This window comes from Dromiciops gliroides, chromosome 4 (assembly GCF_019393635.1).
Source record: "Dromiciops gliroides isolate mDroGli1 chromosome 4, mDroGli1.pri, whole genome shotgun sequence".
NCBI classification, from domain to species: domain Eukaryota; kingdom Metazoa; phylum Chordata; class Mammalia; order Microbiotheria; family Microbiotheriidae; genus Dromiciops; species Dromiciops gliroides.
Window position 1 is genome coordinate 173,577,549 of NC_057864.1, and position 8,850 is coordinate 173,586,398.

The 8,850-nt window shown below is 44.0% G+C and overlaps 1 pseudogene; it reads left to right on the forward strand.

Moving 5' to 3' along the window:
- Positions 1-7,045, forward strand: part of LOC122754782 — a 32,692-nt pseudogene extending 25,647 nt beyond the window's left edge.
- Positions 7,046-8,850: the final 1,805 nt, after the last annotated feature.

Here is an 8,850-nt window from a genome sequence, read left to right on the forward strand (position 1 = left end):
TATTAGACAAGACTAGGCTAGACTCTAAATCTTTTGACCTACAGTCTAGTCCTTTGTCTACTATGCCAGGCTGACCCTCGTTTCCAAGACCAATGGCTAGTTCTGAAATCTACTAGAGAGTTAATGGCAGGTAGGGAAGTACAGCAAATTATGACCCTTTGGGGACTAAAGGACTAAAATCTGCTCTATAAAGAAATGCCATTTAATTACAGAAATAGTTCACATCCCCTGCCTCTAAAATTATCATTTCAGTTAGTGTTAAAAGCTCAATATAACATAATAGTCGCTTAATTTTCACCTTTTTTGACTATAATTTACCATCTTTACCGAGAGATGCTTTGTAGTGATATGTGGAATGTCTGATAATGAAACATCTCAGTGCTTTAAACTGAGGGCTTCTAAGAATGGATAGAATGGCATATTAAAGGATCAATTTTACTAATTACATGGGTTTAATGTGCAAATTTAATGCAAGGATCTATTACCATGTTACAAAAGAACTGGCATCCTATTCTGCTTTATGAAATATAGTATCAGAAGGCATTCCTTGCTGAATATTTTCATTATTTGACTACTATTTTATAATAAATATAACCTTACAATCTTAATGCTTTAATATTGACAGTAATTAAATTTTATAAATCAAATATTCACTAAAATACTTAAATGTAGCTAAAAATGTGGCATTAGGGTGTTTTATAAATGCTGCATTTTAGGCATGGAAACTAGGTGTAAGGCTATATAACACCTCTTTATATACTATCTTCTTTCCTCTGATACTGACACCAGTCTGGGTAGGCCCTTATGACCTTGTGTCTACACTATTACCATATCTTGCTGATTGGTCTCCCCACCTCATCTCACCCTATTCCAGGTTAACCTCCAATCAATTTCCAGTGATATTTTGAAAGCACAGATCTGACCATGTTAAATCTTCTACTCTGCACCCTTAACCAATTCCTTTGGTACCTATTGGCTTCAAGATCAAATATAAAATCCTTTGTTTGGCTTTTAAAGCCTTTTATAACATGATCCCTTCCTGTCGTTCCAGGCTTCTTACACCCTAACCACCTCCACATACTCTCCAATACTAGAGTGACATTGGCCTCTTGACTGATCCTGTTGTTGGGCACTTCATCTCCTGACTCTGGGAATTTATACCATTTGCTTCTCATTCCTAGGATTCTCTCCTTCCTCATCTCTAGCTCCTTGTCTTTTTTGGTTTCCTTTAAATACCCATTAAAATTCCTTCTACTTGAAGTGCTCAGTGCTCCTGACACAATTACTCCAAAAAGCTTGAAACACAGCCATAAGACAACCCCTGGAGCAGCAGAGCCCACAAAAAGATGGACTGAGATTATTTTCCAGCCAAAGATGGCTTAGAAGTTTGGCAGGAGGAGGTGCTAGGCTGGGAGTGGAGTCCAACCCTGAGATCATGCTGACACAGATCCAGCCCCAGGCAGGCTGCATCAGAGGAACTTACCCCCAAGCCTCCAAATCAGCTGCAGCACCAGTGTCTTCTGGAACTAATCTCATGGTTGGGTGGGAGGGCTAAACAGGTGGCCCACAGTGTGTGTGTGGGGGGTGAATACAGGGGTGTCTGCAGAAGCTGAGGAGGAATTTGGTAGTCCTACCCCATAGAGAATCAGGAAGAAACATTGAGTGGAGGAGGCCCAGGTGGCAGAGGGGCACAGGCTCATCAGAGTTAACAATCACAGCACACAGTTTTGCTGCCTGGTTAATTAGCAAGTTGGCCTGAGGTTATCTATGGACCAAAGAATGGGCCAAGTGGGTGAAAAACCTGCCCTTCCTTAAATCAAAACACCTTGGACCCTTGAAGATTGGGACAGTGTAGCTTGGAATTAGGACCCCACTATAAGGTGTTAAAAAGCAAGTAAAAGACAGGCAAGATGAGCAAGCAGAGAAAGTTGTAAGCCATAGAAAGTTTCTTTAGTCACAAGGAAGATTGAGGTGCATGCTCAGAAGAGGATGGTAACCTCAGGGCCCCTACATCCAAAGCTTCCAAGAAAAATATGAATTGATCTCAGGTCATAGAGCCCCTCAAAAAGGACTTTGAAGACAAAGTAAGAGAGGTAGAGGAAAAAATGGAAAGAGAAATGAGAGTGATACAGGAAAGTCATAAGAAAAAAGTCAACAGCTTGAAAAGCCAAATGGAAATGGAGATGCAAAAGCTCTCTGAAGAAAATAATCACCCAAGAATTAAGATTGAACAAATGGAAGCTAGTGACTTTATTTTTTTTATGTAAAAACAAATTTATTTTAACATCAATTTAAAAAAAAAATTGTTCCAACTTCTCTTCCTCCTCTATTCCCACCCCCACCCACTAGAACCCAAGCATTTCAAAATAAATTATACATGAGTAGTCATGGAAAACATTCCCACATTAGCTAGGTTGTGAGAAAAAAACAGTCAAAAAACTCCCAAAACTTCAGACTAAGGAATTGTCAAAGAGAAAAAACATTTTTTTTTTTTAAATGTGTTTCCAGGGGCAGCTAGGTGGTGCAGCAGACAGAGCACCGGCTCTGGAACCAGGAGCACCCGAGCCCAAATCCGGCCCCACACAACCAACACCCACCAGCCACATGATCCCGGGCAAGCCACCCACCCCCAATTGCCTCACCAAAAAAGAAAAAAAAGAAAAGAAAAAAAATGTGTTTCCATCTATTTCAGATACTATCACTTCTTTCTCTGTAGATGGGTTGCCGTTTTCATAGTCCTTCAGGGTTATACTGGACCATTACCTTGCTGAAAATAACCGCATGCTTCCCAGCAGATCATTTTACACTATTGCTGTTATTTTGTATACAGTGCATTTCACTCTGCTTCAGTTCATGTAGGTCTTTCCAGGTTTTTCTAATAGTATCCTGTTCATCATACCCTAAATAATGTACCTTAAACTTGACAAAGAATTTTCTTCATATTAGCCCAGCAAAGTCATCATAACTATTTCCCTCCATCCTATTCCCTTCCCATGATATTTACTCTATTTTCCATCTTCTTTTAAACTATTCCTCCTCAAAAGTATTTTACTTCTGACTGTCCCCTCCCCTACTCTGCACTCCCTTTTTTTTCACCCTTCCTTCCTTATCCTCTTCCCCTCATACTTTCCTGTAAGGTTAAATAGATTACTCCTCCCAACTGGGTGTGAATGTTATTCCCTCCATGAGCCAACTCTGATGAGTTTAAGGTCTTTGAGCTAATTCTATGTTCCAAATTTTCTTCTTCCCTCTCTCCTCAACCCTCCCTATGAAATCAAGCAATTCAATATTTCATACTTGTGCTGTTATGCAGAACATCTTCACCTTCCTTGAAAGTATTTTGCTTTTTACTACTCTCTCCCAGAATCTGCCCTTCCTCCTTCCCCTCCCCCCCCCTTATCTCCCTCCCCTCCCTCAGGGCAAAATATATTACTATACCCACTTGAGTAATGTATGTTAGTCCTTCTTTGAGTCATTCTCATATTAAGGTTCAAACACTCCCCAATTCCTACCCCCTCTTCCCCTCCCCTCCATAAGCTTTTTTCTTGTTTCCTTCATATGAACAACCTCTCCCCAGACCATCGCTCCCTCTCCCCCTCCCCCAGTCTATTTCTCCTACACTCAACCCTATTTTTAAGGATGTCATTATGGGTTAGTTAGGTGGCACAGTGGACAATGCACCAGCCCTGGACCCAGGAGGCCCCAAGCCCAAATCCGGCCCCATACATAAGACACACCCCACAAAGAACAAAACATACTTCCCTTCGTATTCAGTTCAGACCTGTGTCTTCTGTATTATCTTCCCATATAGGACTGTTAACAGTTTTGATCTTTTAATATCCCTCATGAGTCTTTTTCCTGTTTATCTTTTTATGCTTCTCCAGGGTGTTGTATTTGCAAGTCAAATTTTCTATTCAGTTCAGGTCTTTTCATAACAAATGCCTGAAAGTCTTCTTTCTCCTTGAAGTCCATGTTTGCCTCTTGAAAGATGATGCTTAGTTTTGCTGGGTATGTGATTTTTGGCTGTAGTCCCAGTTCCTTTGCCCTCTGGAATATCATATTCCATGCCCTCCGGTCCTTTAATGTAGAAGCTGCTAGATCTTGCTTATCCTTATTGGAGCTCCACAAGTATTTAAATTCCTTTTTTCTAGCTGCTTGCAATATTTTCTCCTTGACCTGGGAGTTCTGGAATTGGCTATAATATTCCTGGAGGTTTTCCTTTGGGATCTCTTTCAGGAGGTTGATCGGTGGATTCTTTCATTTCTATTTTAGCTTCTGCTTCTAGAATATCAGGGCAATTTTCCCTCACAATCTCTTGGAGGATGGTGTCTAAACTCTTGTTTTGGTCATGGTTTCAGGTAGTCCAATGATTTTCAAATTATCTCTCCTAGATTTATTTTCTAGGTCAGCTGTTTTTCCAAGGAGATATTTCACATTGCCTTCTATTTTTTCATTCAATTGGATTTGCTTTACTGTGTCTTGGTTTCTCATAAGCTCACTAGCTTCCGTTTGTTCTATCCTAATTCTTAGGCAATTATTTTCAGCAGACAGTTTTTTAATCTCCTTTTCCATTTGGCTTTTCAAACTGTTGACTTTTTTCTCATGACTCTCCTGCATTGCTCTCATTTCTCTTTCCATTCCTTCCTCTCTTTCTCTACATCTTCGTTCTATCTCTCCTACTTTCTCTTCAAAGTCCCTTTTGAGAGCTTCCATGGCCTGAGACCAGTTCATATTTTTCTTGGAAGCTTTGGATGTTGCAGCTTTGACCCTATTATTATCTTCTTCTTCTGAGGATGTATTGTGGTCTACCTTTCCCCCAAAGAAGTTTTCGATGGTCTTCTGCTTTCTCTGCCTACTCATCCTGGCTTACTGTTTCTTGGCTTTTTACTCCTTAAAGTGTAGCGCTGCTTCCCGGACACACTGTTCCTGCTACAGCGTGGCCCAGGGGGTGATTGGGCTTCTTCTCAGCCTGCCTGGCTTGTGAGTAATCACAGCTGCTTTCTCTTTGACCCGGAAACAGAAGTCTGATTGAACTCTGATTCTCTATGGTCGGAAGCTTGGCGTGCTTTTACCCCTCCCCCACTGGGCCACCACCACTCGATTCAGCCCACTGGTTCAGACCCAGGGCGCTTTGCCCCAACTCCAGCAGATACTGCCTCCACTTCACCCCGGCCTACCTCCGAACCCCCTTACCAGTCCGTGATCGGAGCCTCAGAAGCTGCTGGTGCTGAAGACTCTGACGTGTTGGAGGCACTCTCCCTGGCAGGGTCCGGACTGCGCTGAGCTGTTCAGCCTGATCAGTAGGTGATCAGAATTGCCCTCTTTTGCGGAGAAACAGTCTCACTCTGTTCCTATGTGCATTAGGCTGTTCTGGGTTTTGATTTTTACCGCATTATTTGGGCGTGAATGGACGGGTTTATCTGGAGCTTGTGGGAGTCACAGCCTCTCCTCCGCCATCTTGGCTCCGCCCCCTCAAGCTAGTGACTTTATGAGAAACTGAGACATAATAAAGCAAATCCAAATGAATTTTAAAAATAGAGGGCAATGACACCCAGAAGGTGACAGAGGAGCAGCAGGAGCACTTGGAGCACCAGCACTGGACCATGACCAAGATCCAGCGTCACCAGGAGCACATCCTACACTTGGCCTCCTGGGCCTTGGAGAGTGACAACAATACTGCCCAACTGCTCTCCAAGAAGCTGATTTACTTCCAGCTTCACCTGGCCCTCAAGATGATCATGGGCTGTGTGGAGCCCAAGGGGAACATGAAGTTCCAGTGGGACCTCAAGGCTTGGACCAAAAGTGCTGAGGCCTTTGGCAAGATTGTTTCAGAGAGGAGTGGTGCTGGCTCCATGGCCCCTCCCCCTCCCCGGCAAGCCTGGAGGCAATCAGGCCATGGACCTGCAGGAGGGCTATGGGAACTAAGCCTCAGGTGATCCCTATAGTGCTGAGCCCAATGTGTCCGGGATGAAAAGTTCCAGATATGGTGATGGGGAAGTGAGTGGCCTTATGTAGAAGGTACCTGGAGTGAGCTTGGAAAGCCTTGATCTGGACCTCACAGCGGACAGCCAGCCCCTGTCTTCAAAGTCTTCCCTGGGACCACCAACGAGCACTACAACCTCATTGTCATGGTGGGGGGGGGGGCTCACATGCCACCCCTGGCCATGGTTAAGGAGGAAGAGACTGAGGTTGCCATCAGAGCCCCCCCCCCCCCCCCCCCCCCCCCCCCCCCCCCCCCCCCCCCCGCCCAGGAGTGGAGTGGCTGGAGACAAAACCGCTGCTCCTGCCTTCCCTGGAGGCCTCAGGACCCGAGGGCCCTCACCTACTTTCACCCAGCAGCAGCACCAGTTCTGGCCTGGAAGTGCTGGGTGGGCCTGATGCAGCCACTAGTGTCCCTGGAGCTGTGGATGACAGCACCACTATCTGCCTTGTCAGCCAGAAGCCAGGTGACCTGGTCATATGTAGCCAGTGCGAATTCTTCTTCCATTTGGAATGCCACCTGCCTACTGTGCAGGAGGTGCCTAGGGAGGAGTGGAGATGCTTCCTGTGCCAGGAGGTGGTGGACTGTAAAGATGAGGTATCTCTTTCTGGCCCAAGAGTGTGGCCTTGACCTCTGATGTGGACACCTGCCCCGCCAAGCTGTCGCCTACCAACCAGCAGAAGTGTGAGCGTGTGCTGCTGGCCTTACTCTGTCATGAGCCCTGCCGTCCTCTGCACCGACTGGCAACATACCCCATTCCCTCAGCAGAGCAGGCGGGCACCCTGGACCTCACTCTGATCAGAGCTCGCCTGTAGGAGAAGCTATCACATCCCTACGACTCCCCCCAGGAATTTGCCCAGGACGTGGGCCGAATGTTCAAGCATGTTCAAGCAATTCAGCAAACTCACTGAGGACAAAGCTGGTGTCCAGTCCGTCATTGGCCTTCAAACGCTTCTTTGAGACTTGCATGAATGAGGTTTTTGCGGACACCAAGTTCTCACTATTCTGGTGGAGCCCCTCCCTCCCCCTCTCCCAGGCCCTGGGGGGGGGGGGCAGCGATGGTAACTGAGCCCCGCCTTGCCCTGGAATGGCACCGTCATCCCCTCACGTTTAGAGAGGCTTCTCTGGGATGCAGCCCAGGTAGGGGAGAGGACCCCAATGATGAGGCTGCTGGTGGGTGACCTCCCCTTTAGACAGTCTTTCCTCTTCGGGCCCACACAGCCACTTGCTGTAAGAAGCTCCGACCCCAAAGGTCTGAAGGGCCATCTTCTCTGGACTGCTCAGAAGTCGGCTTAGTTTTTCCTGACAATATCTCTCTGGAGAAGCTGGGGTTGGAAGGGCTTTGGGGAGCCTCCCCATGGAGGGTGGGGCCCAGGAGCTGCCTTAACTTTGTCATCTGCTTCTTGTACTGAAACACCCATCCAATAAACTTGCCAGCCATGCCTCCCCCCCAACCCCCCCCCCAAATTATTGAGGATTCTAAAACCTTTTGTTTACCTGGTATATATAAATATATATTACCATATTAGAAATGAAAACTGAAAAAATGAAAATATTTATTAATTTATTTAGAATAACAAAAATAAATATACTACATAGAAACATAAATAATATTTTATGAAACAAATACATTTTCTAAGGTAGATAATTGGAAGAGAGGTATTATTTTATATTATTTGCAAGTCTAATGTCTGATTTAATAAAATATATCTGGCTTTTCATAAATGCTTCTGAATTCAATTTATTCAAATAATTTTTTGGGTTGAAGTACATAATGGTATTCAGTATCATAGGGAAGTATAGTTGGAAAGGGGAGAAGTACTTTAATAAAGAAATAATATCTTAGCATTACTATGAAAATTGTTTTGACCTCATGGATACCATGAACAGGCTTCAGGAACCACTAGGAATCCTTGGATCATATTTAAAAACACCTTATTTAGCAAAACCCATCCCAGATTTTTTTTAGGGGGGTGGGGAAGAGAACCCAGAATCCATGCCCTATTCAGTGCTTAGTTACTTGAGTGGTTCTTAAAGGAACCCCATTGTCATTTTCCCTCACTTGGAAGAGGAACAATCAAGAGACTTAGTAGCACCAGGTCACAGGGATGAGCAAAGATTCAAGCAAAGAGCAAGAGATATAGGGAGTTGTTAGCTGATTCCATTATTTCAATCAGGAGGTTAAATCTTACAAATATCACCTGGGGCTGAAATAAGAGGTTGTGGCTGCTTGATTTTGCATGAGTAGGATGCTGACAATGCTTCTCTCTTGTTCTCTTCCTCCTCCTTCCTTAGGAGACTGTTTTCTTGTTCCAAAGTCTTTAAAGTAATAAACAATGTCTCATATCGGTTAGGAGGCTGGATTTGTAATCGGGAAAACCTGGGTTTAAATCTCAAATCAGATAATTGTAAATTGTATGACTAGGAAAGTCACTAGTCCTCTCTCAGTTTCCTCATATGTAAAATGAGGGGGTGTACTTGATGGTCTTTAAGGTCCCTTCCAGTATTAAATCTATGATTCTGTGTAATTTATTATTCCTGTTTAATTAGTTTGAATACTATCTAGATAATGTTTGATTATAGCTGGATAGTAGCTTTTGTTCTATGTTCTTACTGAAGTGAAGGGGACGTCAGCAAAAAGTGGACAGTGGAGAAACAGCAGTGTATAGACACAATCGAAAGGCAATGAGAGAATGTGAACTCTCTCTGAATGTTGAGATTTTTGCTTATCTGGGGGATCCCAAGCTAAATGAGAGAGAATTTTATTGATTTGCTATATTTTATAAACTTCTCTAAGTGGTGTAACAAACCATATAAGCTTATTACTTCATGGTTTCCCTGGGAACAATAAACTAGAACAGTAGTGTTAA